Genomic DNA, 18,206 nt, shown 5'->3' on the forward strand with positions numbered 1-18,206 from the left:
TGACAGCCCTTGGAATACAGGGAACTGAGGAGCGCTGCTTTGCACAGCAGGGACCACTGGCGGTGTGCAGAAAGGCTAAAGACATGCAGAGGCAGACAGATCCTTTGTCTAAAATCAGGTCCAAGGTAGTGACTGTTTTATGATTCTTTGTACATATATCAACAAAACTGAATTTCAGCTGCTTGTTTCTGATGTCATGCTAGTGATGGAAATCAAACATTTTTTCTAAATAAACTGGATTTAATTCTCTCTCTGCATCGAGCTAGGCATCAGGAGGTGGCTCTGCGATAGCTACAGTAGCATGTACCAAGTTGGCACTAGTCTTTCATATATCACAGACCATCAAATGCAAGAAACTTCAGAGGTGTTTTTGAATGACCTATTGGTAAACTGGCCAAGGAAAGGGTGCAGGTTGGAAAGGTAGAGGTGAGTGGATGTGAAAGTAAATGTTTTGACTGCAAGCCTCAAAATACTGAGGAGATGAGCACATGAGTATAAATGAAACACCCAAATGGTAGTAAAACACCTGTAAAAAGAGGGTCTTTGAACCACACTGTCAGCTCATTCCAGTGTTTTCATGAACGTGCAGCTGCCACTGAAGTGAAACAATGTTGATGAATGTGTAAAATATGGATGGGGATAGCAAATGAAAGATGACACCGCTGTAAATTATTAATGCCTTCAATGTTTCTTGATTTCAGATCTTAAGCAAGTCCTGCTGTGGATGGTTTTGTGATGGTAACTCTTGAAAGTGCTCAAGTCCAGAGGTTTTTCTTGTATTTTGCTGTTTTCTTTAACGCTGGATAAGAGTGAAGTGTGGACAAGTTTTGTTAGTGAATGGGCTATTGTTAAAGGAGGTGATAAAAACCCAGTTTGCTTTTGGTTTCTTCAGGAAGGCTTTGAACTTCTGCTCAACATAAATATTACCGTGATTGTAGGAGTCAGTGGACTAGTAGGTCCATAAAGAGTATTTTTATATATGCAGAAATGTGAGGTGCTTTCTCTTAGAACTTTCTTGCTTCAGAAGGACCACTGCTATATGTGATGGAATTGAAATGCATGCTGTCTCAGCCTCCCAATGCTCTGCTTTGATGTCATCGTGGGTCATGTCTTGTGCTTGTTTGTGGGCTTGTGTGTAGAAAATTATCTATCCAAAACTGGAATGAAACTTTGCACAGTCTGAAGAGAATGGCTGCTAGGTATGAACACTTGGCAAAGACCAATGTAAAAACAACCCTTACTATATATAAGTTCTGCTATTAACAATAGGACTAACACAGGCTTTTGAACCACTCGGAGAAAATAGATATGAAGTCCTGCTTATAAGGCACATATCAGTGTATTTTACAGTTACCCATTATTTATTGGACACACCAAACTTAAGATATAAGCCTGGCTACACGCTTATTCCAGGTCAATGCAGGAGTGCCTCAGCAGAAAATGGCTGTAGTGTTTTGCCTGTGATAATGAAACTGCATTTTACTGTCTTTTACACAAGAAGCAGAGGGAAAGAACATTACCTGTTTTGCCACTGTCTTTCAAATTCTCCATAATAAGGGCAACTCTAACTCTGTAGGGTGTGGAGGGAGTTATTTGATGTGAGACTGAGGGAAACTACCAGCTTGACATCAAAGTTTTCATTTATATTATAGTGAAATTTTTGATATAGGTTATCCCCATCTTTGTTTAGGTATGCATGTGCACATACGCTTGCTTTTATATAGTCAGTTAAAAAAAAAAAAAAAAGCAAAATAAACCCACAATATTTCTTTTTATTATATAAATAAACCCTACTACTCTGAAGTCATATTCATCCTAGAACTAACATGTCTTTTAGAAGTTACAGTTTTAAGTATTTTATAGTTTACATCTGGTCACTTCAAAGTCTTCAATGGATTTATGTTCACAATAGTCCCTAAAGATAATGAAGAACACATATTTCCACTTTACAAGTGGGAATTAACTAGACAAAGACTATCAGAGATTGTAGTTCTAGTCTTTTTCCAAGCCCCAGTCACTGTTCTTCTACCACAGACTCTCACCAGGCTAGCAGAAAAGAAGAAAAATCAGAAAGTCAGACTCAGTTTCTGCCCTGCAACACAACTGGCATTTTGGGGGTGCTGCTTTGAATCTCTAATACTCAGTATTTTATTTACAATACAGGAGCAGTAACACTTCCCAGACACTCAAGAATGTAAAAAAAAGTAACTGAGAGATTGTCATGAAGAGCACAAGTAACTTTTACAATGGGACCCAAATAAACTTATAACTATGTTAAATTTGGTTCTTTCCCTGTATTTAAGTCCAGCAGCTACCTCCCCTGTGCCAGGTGATGGTAAAGAGAAGACAGACTCAGTGTCTTCCATTATACTGTCCTGTACTGCTGCAGCTCAGAGGGATTAAGGAGGTTTATCCCCCTCTCTCCCTGTTGGAGCAGTCTGAGTCCTGAAGGGGAGGTGATAACGCCAGGTGATAAATCCAGCCATAGACAGGGATAGGGAAAGGATGGAGCTTCCTCAGCAAGAACAGAAGGTCCAAGCATTTTAGCTAGCTCTGAGAAACCTCCCAAAAGTGCGTAAGTGTTTTTCATAGCAGTAGTTCACATCTTCATCATTTAGCCAACTTTGGGAGGATTTGCATAAGAGTAAGGAGCATATTTCTGACGCTGAAACTTAACGCACCAATCTTCCTAATTTCAAGTTACTCTTCCAGTGCATGGAACGCTACAGTTTCTTAGGAAATGATCACATGAATTGTCTGAAATTCCAGACCAGTGGGGTTTTCTCTAATTTCATTCGTGGAAATGCCTAAACAGTTGTGTCTAAAATTAGGTGGTGTGATAACGTATGGGAAATTCAGCTGCAGACTGTCAGAAAATGTCAGCCCAGTTGTTTATTTTCCCTTCTTTTCAAGGCTTCATAAGAAGGATTGGCAGGTAGCCCTAACAACTGGCAAAGCTATGAGTTTTGCCAGTGATAATGTTATTGATACAGCTATTAATGTTATTGGCTTTCTAACAATGCACTTTGGCTAAAAATGACTAGTGTTCTTCTTTCTGTGTTTTCAGGATTCAGTGTAGGTTTTTTTACCTGCTAATCAAAGACCAATCTTAATGATGCCCGACATAAAACATCGGGCACACAAATTTATCATTTACATGAGCAACAGTGCTGGAAGTTGAAGTTTCTCAACTGTTTACTCTTCGTGGGTATGTCAACATTTAATATGGTACACTGTCATGATATAGTTCACTCCTTTATACTGAGATGTACATAAGAGTTATTCTAGAAAAATACAGGAAACAAGAGTTTGGCAACTACTGTAAGTGGAAAATTTAAACACGATTCAGCTTTTAATTAAGAGAGTCATTCCCTTTCATCTCTCTGCTAGACATGTAATTCTAGCTGGTCCTTCATTAGTACAGCTTTCATCAGTGTGAAGATAAAAGCTGTATTTAAGAAATTACTTAAGATTTGAGTTCAATATGAATTTTGTTTGCTATCTAAAAATGTGTTGCATTTTTCACACTACAGAGTCTGATTGAACATGTCACAGACAGTGTGTTTCTTCTGACTTTTTAAATTTTTTTTTATTTTCTTTTGCGGGGATGTGATAGTGTTCTGGATGCCAGAGCCACTCTGAAACCCTTCAAATAGACATGATGTCTGTCATACACAGTTATGAATTAGTGAAGGAAAGGTTGAGAGTAAATTGTGTTAGCAGAGGTGAATGTACTATTGCATAATTTATTGCAAGCAGTGTTTTGTAAAATTAATATAAAATCTAATGTAGTCTTTAAAGGTTTAAAGGGAAAAGATGGATTGCATCAGATCCATTTTGTTCTGTTTCCTGGTTAGTGAATTCCAGCTGACAGCCTAGGAAACCCACATCTCATTACCATATTTTGAAACATCTGTTAAGGAAAATAGATCTGGTTGCCAGAATTCATCTTCCTTTCAGAAGTGTCAACTATGTGAACAGAACTATTATTGCTTAGGCAAGGAAGACCGTGTTCAGCTTTGCTGTCATCAGCCACATTAAGGCTTTATTTGGTTCAGAATGTATGTAATTAATTGCGGGAAGCTATTCATACAATGTTATCATAATTACTGAAACATGAATATTTCTCCCTTGTATTTAGTCTGAGAAATAATCCTTGTGTATCAGCCATATTCATCTTAATTTCACATTTTAACAGCTTGTTACCTGTTAATGTTATAATTACAACATCAGAGCTGCAGCTCTGTAAATGAGCTTCCATCAGAAAACAGATGCTGAAGTTGTGTTTTATGTGAAGGGAGATAGTGTCCTTCAGTCCATGGTTCTGGGACAGTGGTTCACACAATTCTTGTAACAGTGTGTGCGCCGTAACTACCTGCCTCTCAAAATACCCCTTTCAGGAACAATACCTCCCTTAATTCTAGTCATTAAAGAATACAGTAAGTCTTTTAAAAGGTTCACAAAACTAGTGAAATGTTAGCCTTTTATATTTGCACAGTTTTTTCTTTATTTTTTCTCTAGATTTGCTTACTCCAAGTCTCTGTGGCCTTAACAGGGATTCAGTTATTGACATGTAGGTAAGTAGATGATCATGAGGTTCTAGAGGACATCAGTTTTCTCCTTATTTCCTAGGGTAGATATCTGTGTAAGCACATTGTGCCTATGTACCACCTTCCATTTAATTCTCTGGCTTCAGTTTCCTAGTTAGAACAGTGTGCTCCCAAGGAAAATGAAAAGCAAAGGATTTAATGCAACTTTCTCCTTGTCTGCTAATGAGACAACAGCAACTGGGAACAAGGGAGAGAGCCACTACTGCATAACTGGCCAGCTCTCCTGCAGTGGTACACCTGCCTTACATAGACCCAGGATGGATGGCACAGGCTTGTGCTGTGAGTGTGTTGCAGGGTTGTATTGGGCAGCAGGGTGATGGGTGCTTTGAACTCATCTAAGTACAGACTCACTGCATTAATACCATTGCTGATCATGCAACTGTGTGGTCAGTTAGATTCCAGGAGGGATCCAGCTGAAAAGTAAAATGGGAATGGGCTTATTTTTCAACTGGATCAGTCATTGATCAGGCTCATCTCACTGCTGACATTAGCTGGTGCTGGCATGAGGAGAAGGGGAAGAAGGATAGGGCATCAGCTCCTGAAAGTTTTACCTTGGTGACAGAAGCTTCATGGTACATGAAGGGTAGATTTTCAGATGTTCTTTCGACATTCCTCCTTTGTACGTATGTATGCTTTTGTAATGCTTTTCTCTTTGCTATTTCTCTTATACTTTCATCTCTTCCCTGAACTTCGTGATCAGTCAGACGTGTATCTGAGTGAATTTATCACATTAGCTCTGCACATATCTCTAGCCCCTTCTAGAGTTAGAGTACCTTTCTAACTGCATGTTAGATCCATGTCCAGATACAGGGATTACTAGCCCTCTCCTGCCTTTTTTCCACCTGCTTAAAACCCTGCCACCTGTGCTTGGGCATCACTTGCTCTGGAGCCCTCAAGCATTTCCAGCACAGCAAAACAAGTCACACCTTTACATTGTAATGGGAGTGTATTTGAAGGGGTGAAAGGAAATACACCTTTAACTGATTTAACAGCTTCCCGCAGCCACCAAGAGGGGACGTTGTTGAGCTTCTTTCCATCACCTTCCCTGGTTCTCCTGGTCACACAGTTCTGCTCAATACGTTGAGCCAGCTCTGGTGTCTCTCCTTGAAATGTTTCATTCCCCTGACCTGTTAGAAAACTCACTCAGCAAAGAGAAGGTAGATAGCAAAGAAGAAGAGTTACAGGGCTGGGTGTGGGATAGCGGGTGGGAGGAGCAGGAGAGGAGAGCTGGGAAGCGAGACCTTACACTTTCAGCAGTGGTTTGATTTGAGAATCCTTATTGTCAGGCTGACCTCACTGCTGGGGTCCCATTTGACAAATTAGCAGCTGATTACTGAAGCAATCAAGTGTGTGACATCTGTATAGATTGGTACTGATTTTTAGTGCAAAGCCACGATTAGCCTGCTCTGTAACTGTGCAAATATTTGTGAGATGTTGCCTATTGCTGTTAGGAAAGCTGGTGATACAAGGAGTTGTCAGTAGTCCTTGAAAAGGCATAATCCCAGTCTCCTGCCCAAGCTCTTAGTGTCCTCAGTAAAATAGTTGCGTTGCTCTTCCCTTGCCATTCCACATTTTCCCACTGCTGGCTGAATATTTGCTGCTCCTTTTAACTCAGTCAGTGCTCTGTCAGGTGAAGCACCTAAAGCAGCAAGTGTAGCAATCACAAAGTGGCTTTGTAACAGCATGAGTGGCACTCATCAGTCACTTGTAAATTACTGTCCAAACATCTACTCTGTGTGTATGTGTACTCTGCCTTCGCTGTTTGGATCCAGAGGACCTGATACCACCACCACACTTTTAAGAGAAGGTGCCTGTACCCACAGACCAGGTGGGCTAAAGTCAAAGCCCCTGGCCTGATTTTGGCATGCCATGTCACCACATTCACCAACCTGCTTTTCAAATATCTATTATTTGAACTCCTGCATCTTTGATCTCTCTAACTAATCCAGGGGGAGGTTGCTGATCTCAGATTTGCTGTTTGTGTGCAAATGAAGCCATGTCTTCAGGTTCTGGTTTACAGTTGTTAAAAAAATTTATCCTTCATTTGTGATCCTCTTCTGAAGGCTTTCTCCCCGTGATGCAAAAAAGGACTGGTAATTCACTGCTGCTCCGGCTACATCCAACACCACAGGAGAATGGCTTCAGTCCACTGTCACAGCTGTTTGATCGCTTTACTTTTCTGGGTTCGGGGCTTCTTTTGAAATATTCTTACTATTTCTGTTTCACTAACATAAGTGAGTTGGATCACCTCTGGCAGCATGTTCAGCATTCAGAGATTAAAAGTAGCCAATGTTGTTAGATATTCCTTAGAGAAATGTGCCTTGATGGTATAACATGTGAAAAAAAGGGAGATGAGGAGAGAACGTGGCCTTTTTTCATACTTCTCACTGCTCAAATATAGGATGTAGGGAGCTGACTTGAGGGATAGAATAAGGTGGCAACTTCTAGGTGAGCATTTTTCTGGAAGAAAGTGTGGTTAAAATGGGCTTGCTTGCTTAAAAGAAAAAGAAGACATGCTTTGTTGGTTATGGAGCTGGAATGGGAAAAGCATAACTCACTAAGACCCATGTTTTTCCAAAACATTTTTTCAGTGGCAGTCAAGTCTTCATCCCTCTGTGCCTGTGGGAGCAATTATTCTTCGTTTGTCTGCCTATTTGGGTTGAAAAGTCTTCTCTTAGTAACAGCTATCTGTTACTGAACATTTTTACAATTTACCCCAAAATGGGACTCCTGATTCAAGAGGGGCCTCTTAGTGAGACTGCTTTTTAAATAGCAAATAGGGCTAGTAAAAATCAGTCTTACGGAGGATGAATGTGAAGGCTGGTGGAATTTCAATAACCTGATCTCAGCTGTATCAAAAACATAGAGAATCTGAGTGCTCAGGCACACATCCAAAAAAATTAAGAGATCACTTCCCCATATCAGGGCAGTTCTGGGGACAGGGACTGATGGTAATTGCTGTTGCTGTCTTTTGGACATTTTTTTTGTTTTCTTGGAAGAAAATCCTGTTTCACATGATCTCTACCTCTGCGTCCCAGTCTGCCTTTGAGAACTTTCTCTGCCTTCCCCTGAGCAACTCTCAGGAACATGTTGTATGGAGAACATACTTACCTGGCATGCTTAACATGCTCCCATTCTCCAGGAGTCAGGGAAAGAAGGGCTTATATGCAACACCCCAGCCTATGACATATACTTTTCACCTATAGGTAAGGTGGCAAATTTTGCCTAAGACGATGCTCCCCCTCCCTATCATGGCTGCCATTTGATTTTTTGGAGGCTGAACTTCCTGGGAAATTCCTCCTGATGCTCCCCTTCTTACTTGGATGTCAGACAGAAGTTTGGAAGTAAAGTGTGTTACTACTTTTTATTTGTTCCCCATTTCACATTCACATTACCTCTCCCTCCCCTCTTTTTGCTTCTCTCTCTAAAGGTTGAGAGTGTCTAAAGTAATTTATGCTCCTGCATTTTGAATTTTTCCAAACTGTTTATAATGTGATTGCCAAATGCTTTTGTGACTGAAAGAAACTACAATGAACCCAAGGGTGTAATATAAAACACTCTGAGTGACTTGAAAACAGAAAAGTGTTGGGTTGAACTTACCATCAAGATTTGACCTTTCTGTAATTTTATGGGACTGTGAAGGTTTACTGGGACAGAAACTTTTTTTTTTTTTTTTAATTCTGTTTGTAATAGTCAGCACACTAGGGTGCAAGTCCATTCCTGAGTATACTGCAGCTCAAATAATAATAACCTGTATTTCTATGTGTCTAACCTGCAGGTTACCTGCTTGAAAAATAGAATGTCATTCACCAGCAGAGTGGGTCATATATGTGTGTGAGTAATAAAAAGAAAAATTTTCCTGGGAGCCCCTCCACTGTCTGTTTCCTTTCCCTCAGTAACCCCTCCTTCACCTACCTTACCTCTTATTTTGCTTGAGTTATCCGAGGGTGTGATATGTGTTTTTAAGGAGCAGTGATTTTAGAGGTGTGTGAGGTTATCTGAGGGCAAGGGCTTTACATATGGAAATACAGTGCTACTAATAAAGTTGTCTGAGTTTGTGTTACTCAGCTACAATGAGTTATTAAATTCACTTTAAAAAAAATCTATTCCTTCCTCCCTCTCTTGGACTGATAACAGGAGGGGACTGAATTCTTAGCAGTGGCAAAGGAGAATTGCTCTGAGTTAATTTTCATTAACTGCTTAATTACTAATACTTTGTGAAAGCCTATTTTAACAGCTAGTATTTGTCTGTCCTGTGTAATAAAAGCCACATGATTACAACAATACTGTAGGGCACCCTGTGGTAAACTACGTCAGTGAACATACCATAGCTATGTCTATTCATTTACTCCTGTAGAAGTAAAAGGGACTACTTTACTGTCTCCTTCGCTGTTTGTGGAGCCACAAAGAGTGGGCTTCTGTATGGTGGATCAAAGCAGTGGGCCAGACCATGTTCCTTGGATATAAGATTTGTCTTTAAATCAAAATATACACAGTTTCTGCTAATAGAGATGGATTAGAGAAAAATCCCAGTGGCCTGTGATAAAAGAAAAATTTGCCACTAGTTTCTTGGGAGCAAGATTTATTCCTTGGTAGAGAAAACAGAGCTGTACTAAGATTCCTTATCTAATGTCTGAAAAATGTTACTGTCCAAGGGACACTTCAGGGTGTCTAAGCTCCATGGACCCTCCTAAATTTGGAAACTCAAGCTTTTAGTATGTCTGAGACAATTAAAATTCAGCAGTGTGCACTGTGTGAGAAACATAGTATATTTCTCAACAAATGTGTTGTGAAGTAATCTTTATTCTTTCTCTGGGAAAAATTTCAGATAGCTTAGGGTTCAGAGGGATGGGCTGTGCTGAATTAAGCTACAGCAATAAGTACATTTACTGCTTCCAGGTGTCCATACACTGAGACATGAGAGACCAGCAGGTACATGGTGGAGAGGCAGAAGAGAATATTGTTCTCTTCAGCATCCTGCTGGGGACTGGCTAAGCCCTGCAGCTAAATCCAACAGACTGAGGGTAGTTTAAACTAATGCACTGAACCTGTAAACCAGTGTCCAGGGAGCCGTTGCTTTTTTGCAAGTTGTTTCTGCTATCCTTGCTGTGGAGACAATAACTGCTAAGAGGGTGGATGTCCGAGAATGTAATATCTTAAGCTTCAGTACTTTAGTCCCACAGAATAATTCTGTGGGAACACTGCAGGAGATCAGATCCACAGTTTAGAAACATTGGTAAACTTGTTTCTTCTGCTCATAAGATCATGGCTAAATGTTTGTGTCCCTTTTGGGTATGTTTGTTGTTTTAATTTTCACACTGGATATATAACTTAGTGTGCAACTCTTTATGATTGTTTCTCTTAAAACACATTCAGTGTATTTGCTATGAATATAAATGTACAATGCAGAAAATAAGTGTCATAGTAGTCAACAAAACCTATCTATCATTATTTATTCACTCAGCAAAGCTATAAAAACCGTTTACTACATAATAGACCAAAGTTATTCCTTTTGTTCCACCGTTTATTTTAACTGAGTTATACCAGGGGTAAATGTGAACCAATAAATCTGTGTAATAGCTGCTCACCTGCTAAGATGTAACACAGTTCTAAAATTATTCAGATGTGTTTCTGTTGATGATACAGGACTTTTCTCTCTTTTACTATGATTCTTTCATAACTGTCAGATCACGCTTTGTTTAGTTTCATAGAGCCAAATGACAATGAGTTTTATGTTACTGGTACCATTGTGGTTATATATCTTTTTATAGTTACTGGCTTACTCGTTAATACAAGATAAAATAAACCATGAAGCTACAAGAAGAGCTATACTAAAAGTTCGATCAGACATGGAGAGGAGCCAGACCTTGAACTAAGACATCCTCCTCCACTCGAACGCATTTACAGCTGTGATCAGACTCAGAAAGGAAGCTGTGCAGCACAACTGTTGCCCAAAGAAACCTTATTTCAGCACTGTGTGTACTCCTGAAACATCCCATGTATCTGTCCCTGAGATGGGGTTAGTACATGATGGCAAGAGTCTAGAGAGAAGGATCAAGGAGTATGCAAGCATTAACATAACAGAGACTGTAGAAGAGCTTGTGGTGACACCTTATTTTGTCTCTGTTTAGTGGAAAAATCAGAAAGGGGATCTATGCTAATCTGCTTGCAAATCCTGGTTTCAGTACATCCTATTCTTTTAGACCCAGCTAGACACCAGCTGTGTGCATGCAAGATGCTGTGATTGTTTTTCCTTCACTGCTTGCTGGGAAGTGGAGATCCCTAATTTTATCTTCACGCCACAGAGGAAATCAAGGTTATCTTCCTTTTTCCCCATTAGAAAATTCTGCCAGTGTTCCCGATCCTTACAGACACCATCCTTGGCACACTCTTTTTGTCTGAATTCTTGCCTAGGGTAATAGACATTCCATGAAGCTGGAGTGGCATGTGGCAATAAAAAAAACCCACACAAAACCAAAACAAAATCCAAAACACCACTCAAGAATGGAAGACAAACTTTTCCTGTGGGAAATTCTTCCCTTTCACAGGTTTTTCAGCATTTCTTTGGAAGACAAGAATGATTGGTAGTCTGTCAGGTATCAACTGAAATATCTAACCTAATTTTTGTAGAGACCCACCAGTTAGTTCACTGAGGCTTACCTTATAATTTTGTTACTCTGTGTATGGTACTTAGCTTAATAAGTTTGGAAGGTGCATTTTTTTTCACAGAGTATTTTATTCAGAGACAAAGCCTCTTTCAGTGGTGTGTCTCCCCACTCAAATTTTGTGAAAGGTATACATGAATAAACTTAAGATGAACTGCCTGATCTAATACAGACTGTAGTGTTAACAGTGTTATGGGAACACCAAGCCAAACACTAAGATCCCTCTGACTTGATAGTCCCTGAGGCTACTTTAAACTTTCCAAGCCATTGGGCCTCAGGACCTATTAGGTAGTCCTTCTGAGTACATGAAATTACAACGGGTTATCCAATCAAAGCCCAGATAGTCTGAAAAGCAGAAGTAATCATAAATCTGGCATGCCCAAGCCTCCAAACTACACTTCAAGGTATAACCTTACTGTAGATAGTAAAATCTTACCAGGAATAAATGGGGCTCATTACTTCTTTTTTTCCCCATTGTCAGTATGAAATTCTAATGATAGTCACTTTATTGCTCTGCATGAAGCTGCATGTATTATTTAACTAGTATGAAAGATTTCCATCTATTCAGCTATGTGGGCAGCTTTCATATGATAAAGTTTTATTCTGGCAGGGGAATATTGTCAAGCTTTACTTTGGTTAAGTACATTAAAATAAACTATAATCTATACGAGTCTGCATTGTAAAATTCTGCTTTGCTGCCTGGATATTATTTCCACTAAGACTATCAATGCAAGCAACCTTTTCAGTAATCTTTAGCACATGTTTGCTATGTAAATCAAATTATAAGTAGCAGATAAACTCTTGCTAGGGCTTCTGAAAGTGTAAGTGTGAAATGGATTTGAAATCAATACTAAGACTAACTTAGAGAGTGAAGAGCTTTGCTGTCTAACAAAATCCTGTATATACAGCTGTAAATCTCCAGTTCATGACACATTCTGTTTTGGTGTCCTTGTCACTAAAATAATTTCATCATGTACAGGAGCTACTATAAATACTCCTTTGGGTTACTAGCATACATTTTATGCTGTTAAAACTAACACTGAGTATTAGTAAAAGATTGAAGTGAGATCAGTTTTCTTACAGAAGGATACCAGAGAGAAAGGACTTGTTAGTCATCCTACTATCGATGTCATGGCACCTATTACTTTCAGGGTTTGGGTAGAGGAAGTGAACATAAAAGATTTTCAGCCCTGGCACTTACTTCAGGTGTGTTCTTGTCTCCTGGGAGAATCAGTAGCATACAATTTTCCGATCTTTATTACAGTAAGGTAACACTCTGAGACACTATCACAGTGGAATTGATAAGCAGATAACACCATTTCAGGAAACCGAGAGCTCTGGCTACTTTCCCATAAGTTTTTAAGAGGCAGAACTGCTCATCCTTCTAAAATACTATACCACACTCTGGAAGAAAGACAAAGGAAGGACGGAATAACTCATTTTAGTTCTGTTTAGCTCAGGATTCAGATTTGCCTTAACTGCAATGAGTTAGTTCTTAGTATATTTCATCAAACAGTTTTTTTCTGAAAGATTGAGGAGTTCAGAGGCTTCTATTCCATTCTTTCATGTCATAGTAGATGCTTTGGAAGTCATGGTGGCACAGCTCAATACTTCTCAAGTCTGTTAGAGCTATGGACAAAAAGGACATTGAATTACTCGAGCGTGTCCAGAGAAGGGCAACGAAGCTGGTGAAGGGTCTGGAGCACATGTCGTACGAGGAGCGGCTGAGGGAACTGGGGTTGTTTAGTCTGGAGAAGAGGAGGCTGAGGGGAGACCTCATCATCCTCTACAACTACCTGAAAGGAGGTTACAGAGAGCTGGGGATGAGTGTCTCTAACCAAGTAATAAGCAATAGGACAAGAGGTAACGGCCTCAAGTTGCGCCAGGGAAGGTTTAGACTGGATATTAGGAAGTATTTCTTTACAGAACGGGTTGTTAGGCATTGGAATGGGCTGCCCAGGGAGGTGGTAGAGTCCCCATCCCTGGAGGCGTTTAAGAGTAGGGTAGACATAACACTTAGGGATATGGTGTAGTTGGGAACTGTCAGTGCTAGGTCCTTTCCAACCTAGATAACTCTGTGATTCTGTGATTTGGTATATCATGAGTCTTTTTTCATTCTTTCCCTCATTCTCTTCCAGAGTTACTGATAGATCAGATATCTCTTTTAAGGATAGTTCAGTTGTCACCAGGATCCTTGCATACTTTGAGATGGGCTCTGCTTACCTCCATCGGATTGTGATCCCTCTCAGCATTGACCACGCTGCACCTGTTTTTTCCATCATTCACTTTTCTACTTCCTCAGATCAGTTATGTAGCTTCATGGCTGTTTCTGCTGTGCTGTTCTTGACCACTTTTTTTCTTGGTTTCCCTTCCCATCTTTGGCTTATTCTCTTGGCCAAAAATGTTGTCTTCTGTTCCTGCAGCTACCCATCAGCCCTTGACCATGTCCTTGGACTTCTCTTTGTAGGTAGTTCTAATAGTGCCTGCCGCTTCTTTCTGCTGAGCCCTCACTGATCGTGTCTCTGAACTTCTGGTAACACAATATTCTCAGACACTCCAGTGCAGGTTTTTGTTTTCTCACATGTGATTAAAGGTTAAAATTTACTCTTTAAATGATTGCCAAGAAGTAGGAAGAGCAATGATGAGTCAGAAGCTCTATAAAACCAGCACCATAGTAAAATTTGACTGTTCAGTGAATTAGAATAATGAGAACAATCATAAACCCTTTAGTGCAAGAATGGTCTTTTTGTTTATAAACACGTACCACAGTGGGATCTCCCATTTCTTAACTCTTATTAAAAGATAATAATTTTGAAAATAACACAAGCACTCAAGTTGAAGACTGAGAGTCCATGGAGAAATTGTATTCAGAGAAAGAACCTTAGCTAGGTAACAGACTCCCATCTTGTTTTCTTCTTCTTGTTTGACATTCTCTTTTTGACTTTATTGGGATGAAATAAAAGGTAAAGTTCATAAAGTTATTGCTGTGTTTCTGAAATAGATACTTAGGTATTGCTGTAGAATCTGTTTAAAGACCTGGATTGTATCAATCCACAGCACTGGCAAATGAATTGAGGCTTGGCAGAGTCACCAATATTTCTGTAAATGTTGGCCACAGATCATAAAGTTAGCTTTCATACATATCCCACTATGTTATAGCAGAAAAAGAGCAATGGCAAAAATACTTCAAGAATGAGCTACACTACAGATCATATTGGTGACTTAACCACTTTGAACAGTGTTGAGGCTACACTGAGTGCACTCCATTTTTGTTTTCTTCCCTGTGCTTTTCTAGAATGGGAATTAAAACTGTTTTTAAAGAGCATAGCAGACATTTTAGTGTTTCCCAAGAGGTCCTAATTTTACTGAAAAAGTGGAAAGAAGAAAGTAAGGAAAAAACCACTTCAGAATAGTAAAGGACATTTTAAAAAGTTTAATTTCATCTCAGAAGAAATATCACAGGCGCCAATAATCAGAAACAGTTTGACTAAGACAGCATTAATCAATGTGAAGGAAGACAAAACGAAAACATCCAAAGAGATAAATAAACTTAAGATCAAATATATCATTAGTCTTCTCAGTTCTTGGAATAGTCTCAGAGGCAATGTTTTCTTCAAGAATTACTGTGAAAACATAATGGAGCATGCAGTCTTATTAACCTTACTTCAGGCTTTTTCTTTCTAATGTCAAAGTCTGATAGTGCTGTGTCAGAAACATCTATTACAGGCTTGTCCCATTCAGTTCATGACTCCTGGGCATCAAATTTTATGTAAATCTATTTATTATCAGTATCCACAGTGGAGATAAAATTCAAAGACAACATACTGTTGTAACTCTGCCTTCCCAAACTTCAGGCATGCACTTAGTAAATCTTCTTGAGAACCATGCACGTGTTTTTTCTAGGGCCTGAATGAAGAATATTGTAAGGGGGTATTGCAGACAGTGAAGAAGCAAGTAAATATATATATACACACATATATATGTATGTATATATGAAATTCCTGAGATAGGTCAATCTCTGAATTTTGCTTAATTTATTTCTGCTTTAATTTTTCTGTTCAGTGTCTTAGGAGTCTCTTTTATTTGTACATTTGTGGGTTATTACTAGCAAACAGCTATAGCTGGAAATCCATAATCATATGAATGCTCAGGAAGCAGCTAAAGACTGGAGCAGCTACAGGGTCTGGGAAATGTCCTTTACAACTACAAGGGAGGCAAGATGAACAAGCAGGAAAGAAAGCATCTCTCATCTGACCAACAAAATATAAACAGACAAACGAAGAAAAGCTCTTCTTTCTAGGTTGGAAACAGACTCAATAGCATCTAATGCAGATTAGGAAAAATTTCTATGAATTTAACTTAATTGTCCTATCTAATAAGATAATTTGAAAGACAAAAATAGATGGCACCTGTGAAGCAGAAGAGTGAAGTGACAGTAGTTATTGTCTCTGGAAGGGACAGACAGACAAGTGTTTGTCACTTACAGAACAGCATGCAACAACAAGATCTGGATATGGGAAAATTTCTACTGTGCTGTAACGCATAACATATTCTTTTTATAGAGGTATACTTGTTTGCAGGTATTTTGCAGACTGGAAACTATTTCCTAGGTCTTCCTAGAGGATCAAGACTTAAGTCAGAACTGGAGCTCTGTGGTGGTGGGGTGATGTTGCTGTCCTCTAATGGTTTGCCTTCATTCTTATATGTAGAGATAGTTTATTTTTGTGCATATTTTTCTCTGGAGGTAAATTAGATGGTGAATAATAAGTACATTATATTTGGGAACACTGATATAAGGTGAATGAGAGCACTGAGTCCTTTCCATCCCCATACTCTATGAAGTATTTGCAGCGATCAGTTTATATAACCTAAAACATCTTGAATTCATATACAATCTCCTTCAGAAGCTTAGTCTGTACATCTTAATCCACATTAAATGGGTCACAAACTGCTTTACCTTTGTAAAACAGTGTCCATATGCTATTTGCATGAAGGGACTTCACATTTTTCATTGATTTTTTTTCATAGTTTTCCTTGTTCTCCCATAGAGAAGATATTAATTTTGTAGCTGTGGACAGTTGTGTGAATCTATAATTTTAAAAATAATTCCTAAATTTAAAAGACTAGTAAATCAAAATAAAACACACACACACACAAACACAAAAAACAGAGAGCACTGAATAGTTTTCACACTGACTCTAAGCTAACTGCAACTATGAAGCGTGTCTACTTGACAGACCCAAGTGTCTGCTGATGCTTCTAGCAGGCCCTCTAGGTTTTGCCCTGGTGTAAACTGGATTGTAATTAGTGTAAGGAGGCAAAAGCATACGCAGAGATCTGTTCTAAATTTGTTTGACCTTGACCCACAAAGTAGTCATGACTAATAGAGAAAATCCTCTCTACCATTGAGCATATATCACAAGTGAACAGTTAAGCAGAACACACATTTTTAGAAACCTTGTCTGTGTCGTCTTGGATTAGTATAGGTTTTTACATCTGCTTGGACAACTAAATCTCGGAAGGCCACACAGCAAAAGCACGTAACTTTTTGCACAAGGTTTTGTGGGAGAGGCAGCTTCACATTAAAGTGATATATTACCATTTTGTAGGAGAAGTTTTGTGATTACATTTCCCAGCCACTGTAACTCCTCAGTTTGTCTGAAAGGTGAGATACAGGAAAGAGAATGTCATCCTTTAGCATAAGCATGATTTGGTCAGACGGGGTATGTCCACATTAGCTTTTTAGGTCAGATTAGGAGGGCACTTTTGATGCAAGTCTCCCAACTCTCCCTACACACTGTGCTTTGGTTTACACTGTGAAGCTGTCTCAGAACATATGAGATGCTTTCCTTTGGAAGGAAACAAAGCTGGGAGATTTTCTCCAGAGGTGTTCATAATATGTTGAAGTTGTAAACAAGCATTTGGTCAGTAGAGTCAGACCAGGGCTAGTCTGAAGTGAAAAGCTGCAAAATGGGCATAATGCACATGTGGGATCTCCAGTTACAAGTGTTTTGCTCCATAGAGCTGCTCTTGCTGGTGTGCACAACTGGCTAAGGTAGGGATAGCCCTTGCAATCTCAGGTGCACAGCATGTTCGTGTGGTCAGAGATTCCCTTGACGTCCATCTGAGTGATACAAAATAATTTACTCCAGTATATGCTGGAACAAAGGGTACAGCATTAAAAGATGTGTGTAACCTAAGGAAGAGCAAGGAGGATTTACAGTACGGTTAGTTCGAGGTAAAACACAAATATGTGCTGTAGGGAGCTGCCTGTCCTGGTTTGACATAGATGAACCATTCCAAGCACTGGAGGCATCTGCAGACACCTAAACCTGGATAGTCAGTTCAGCAGAATTAAGACCTAGTTATTAAGTTTAATCACCAGTGTTTATAGAGCAGATTACTGCTCTTGGGTACCACTGATGTAGATATCTGATATAGCACCAGTGACGTACCAAGTGAGATATTGAATTCTCAAGGCTTATTATGTGATTAGTTCGTATTTTTTACTGGGTGTATTTTACTCTAATGTCTTCGTATCAGCTGCAAAATCTGTAATGTAATTTTCACAGATAAATTATCAGAGTGCAGAAATTCTGCTGTGTTAATTAAGTGTAAGAAATGTACTCATTGCATTTGTGAATATGCATATCATTTCATATGAGGTTGCTTGCAAATTTGTTAAAGAAGTTTATATCAGTAAGTATGTAATCATGTTTTGGAAAACTTACACTTGTTTTTACTATGTTCTGGTGTTTCTTTTTCTGTAAATATGTGTGGATGCATTATACACATGTGGAAAAAAGTATTTATTCATATAAGGATAAATTCTACTACTCCCTCAAGCTTCCAACTAGGAGCATATCAGATGAATTACTCATGGATTTGATGCCCTGGTTCTTCTTTGGTCTGTTGACTTGCTCTGCCCCTC

The 18,206-nt window shown here is 39.2% G+C and overlaps 1 protein-coding gene across 12 annotated transcripts in view; it reads left to right on the forward strand.

Moving 5' to 3' along the window:
* Positions 1–18,206, forward strand: part of LOC141946183 (poly(rC)-binding protein 3-like) — a 547,598-nt gene that overhangs the window by 284,350 nt on the left and 245,042 nt on the right. The window lies entirely within an intron of this gene.

This window comes from Strix uralensis, chromosome 1 (genome assembly GCF_047716275.1).
Source record: "Strix uralensis isolate ZFMK-TIS-50842 chromosome 1, bStrUra1, whole genome shotgun sequence".
NCBI classification, from domain to species: domain Eukaryota; kingdom Metazoa; phylum Chordata; class Aves; order Strigiformes; family Strigidae; genus Strix; species Strix uralensis.